Source organism: Nycticebus coucang, chromosome 22 (assembly GCF_027406575.1).
Source record: "Nycticebus coucang isolate mNycCou1 chromosome 22, mNycCou1.pri, whole genome shotgun sequence".
NCBI classification, from domain to species: domain Eukaryota; kingdom Metazoa; phylum Chordata; class Mammalia; order Primates; family Lorisidae; genus Nycticebus; species Nycticebus coucang.
In genome coordinates, this window is record NC_069801.1 from 4,143,622 (window position 1) to 4,146,870 (window position 3,249).

Here is a 3,249-nt window from a genome sequence, read left to right on the forward strand (position 1 = left end):
TCCCATCTCTAAAAATAAATAAATTTTTTGAAAAAGAATAACTCCAACGGGGAACTCCTTACTACCCATTCTGAACTATAACAGACAGTAGAAAGGACAGAAAGTCCAATCTCATCCTTTCTTTGAATACACAATCAAATGGACAGACGTCTAAGGTGGATGGCCAGGCACACCCTGCGGCTGGTAGAGCCAAGGCTCTGGAATCTCCTCACCAAAGCCCTACACAGCCCCACCCAACCATAGCTCAGTAAAGCCACCTGAGAGGTGGCTGACAGCTCCCTCTAGGGGACACATTTTTTCCTTAACTGATGGGGACTGAAGAAAGGACTTTTTTTTTTTTTTTTTAAAGTATTATTTATTATTTTTTGTTTGTTTTTTTTTTTTGGCCAGGGCTGGGTTTGAACCCGCCACCTCTGGCATATGGGACCGGCGCCCTACTCCTTGAGCCACAGGCGCCGCCCAGAAAGGACATTCTTTCCCCCCCACACCCACCCCCAGTGGTAAAATGGGATTTTTATTAGACAGGAATATAGAAGGAGTAAAAAAAAAAAAAACAGAGCTTCTGGCAAAGAGGAAGACCTAAGTTGGAAGACCAGAAATTCTTAAACGCCTGTGTTTGAAGGTTAAAGGCAAACGTGGGTTTAATGGAAATGCCAATTATGTATAGGGCATCACTTATTCTTCCAGGGACTCGCTAATGACCTGCAGCGAGTACCACCATAAAGACACAGGAACTAGGGAAAGAGGCAAAAAGCTGATGGTGGCAGATCATCTTATAATTCTTTGCAAGGTCAAAATAGTAAAACAAGATACAAATAAGCTAAATTTAGATGTAAATAAGAGGTAACTTGGGGCGGTGCCTGTGGCTCAGTCGGTAAGGCACCGGCCCCATATACCGAGGGTGGCGGGTTCAAACCCGGCCCCGGCCAAAACTGCAACCAAAAATAGCCGGGCATTGTGGCAGGCGCCTGTAGTCCCAGCTACTCGGGAGGCTGAGGCAAGAGAATCGCTTAAGCCCAGGAGTTGGAGGTTGCTGTGAGCTGTGTGATGCCATGGCACTCTACTGAGGGCCATAAAGTGAGACTCTGTCTCTACAAAAAAAAAAAAAAGAGGTAACAGGCGGCACCTGTGGCTCAAAGGAGTAGGGCGCTGGCCCCATATGCCAGAGGTGGTGGGTTCAAACCCAGCACGGGTCATAAACTGCAAAAAAAAAGAGGTAACTAAGAAGCTATACTGAATCATCTCTAGGGTATTAAAACTAACCATTGTGACAAAGGTTTCTGTGCTTAACATCCTAAGAGATGCTGAGGGTCACCACAACACATGTAGGACATTGCCATCCGACAGTTTGAATGCACACAAATGTTAAAACTTAACACATTCAGTAAAAGCCTTGCAACATGATCATGCTGGGAGGCTAGAATTCTGGCACTATGGCTGTCACAAAACCAGTCTGAAATCCTGCCTCAACAAGTACTGTCACTGTCCTACACACAGGAATGACATGACCTGGCCTGTTCACCCTTGCTTAAAAAACCACTCTGACATTAGAGGATAAAGCATCATGGCAGAGTGTGAAAAACGGCACCATTGATGCCTCCTGGCCGAGCTCTCCATGGCACGGAGCTACCCATATGTTCAAGCTCAGGCCCAGCTGCCCACAGGCAACACTGGGACTTTGCACAACAGCTAGCCTGACAATAAGTTTTCCAAACAGCTCTGCCCCATAGTTTGGCTTCAGATGAGCAGTCAATCAGAACAAATCTAATTTTAAAAAGCCCCCTGAGAAGGCTTTCCAGATTTGAAAGCAAATTTTTCAGCATGAAACGACAGGATTAAAAAAGAAAAAAAACGAAGGGTTCTTGAATCCAAACTTCTCTCCAATCCAGCCCTTACATTCGATGCAAACCTTGATTGAATGTAATGGACCAAAGTCACATCAAACAAGCAGGGTAAGAACCACCCAGAGTTGTGACTGTCCACAAGGGGTCCAAGGAGGCCAAGGCCAGCCTTTACATCCATTATGCTTGAGACTCTGCAGGCCAGCCTTCCCCTTCCTTGCTGGTACATTTTTATGGTCCCAATTTCCTTATTTTTATGCTGATAACAATAACCAGGTCCCTGAAGAACTCTGTGAGTAATCGCCTATATTCTTTGTTGTTGTTGTTTATTTTTTATTAAATCATAGCTGTGTACATTAATGCATTTATGGGGTACAATGTGGTTTTATATACAATTTGAAATACTTTCATCAAACTGGTTGACATAGCCTTTACCGCACTTTTGTAATTATTGTTAAGACATTTATACTCTACACTTGGTAGATCTGACATACACCCTTGTAAAATGCACCATAGGTGTGGTCCCACCGATCACCCTCTCCACCCATATTGTTTTTAATGGCATCCAAACTTCCCCTGTTGCATTAAATCCCTTTCGAAAACACACTGGACAGCAAATATGAGTGGCCACGCAGAAGACTAGGACAAAATTCTAGCTCATGTAGCTGTAAAAGAGAAATCAAAACTATCATACAACAGGCCAGGACAGTGGCTCACACCTGTAATCCTAGCACTCTAGGAAGCCAAGGCAGGGTGGATTGCCTGAGCTCAAGGGTTTGAGACCAGCCTGAGCCAGAGTGAAAATTCCTCTCAAAAAAAGAGCCGAGCATTGTGGCAGGTGCCTGTAGTCCTGGTTACTCAGGAGGCGGAGGCAAGAGAATCACTTGAGCCCAAAAGTTTGAGGTTGCTGTGAGCTGTGACGATACAGCACTCTACTGAGGGCAACAAAGTGAGACTGTTTCAAAAAACAAACAAACAAAAACAAACTATTATACAATAGGTCTACAAGTCCCACAGAATACTGTTGCCCGTCAGAGCACCATTCACACCCACTAAACCCCTCCAGTCACTTGCTGCCAGGCCTGAGACAAAGATTCTTGGTAGAAAAGTTTCTCCTCTCATTAAAAAAAATCTTACCAGGCTTGGTGCCTGTAGCTCAAGCAGCTAAGGCACCAGCCACATACACCAGAGCTGATGGGTTTGAATCCAGCCCAGGACTGCCAAACGACAACTACAACCAAAAAACAGCCGGGCGTTGTGGCGGGCGCCTGTATTCCCAGCTACTTGGGAGGCTGAGGCAAGAGAATCGTTTAAACCCGGGAGTTGGAGGTTGCTGTGAGCTGTGATGCCATAGCACTCTATCCAGAGTGACAGTTTGACGCTGTCTTGAAAAAAAATCACATCAGTA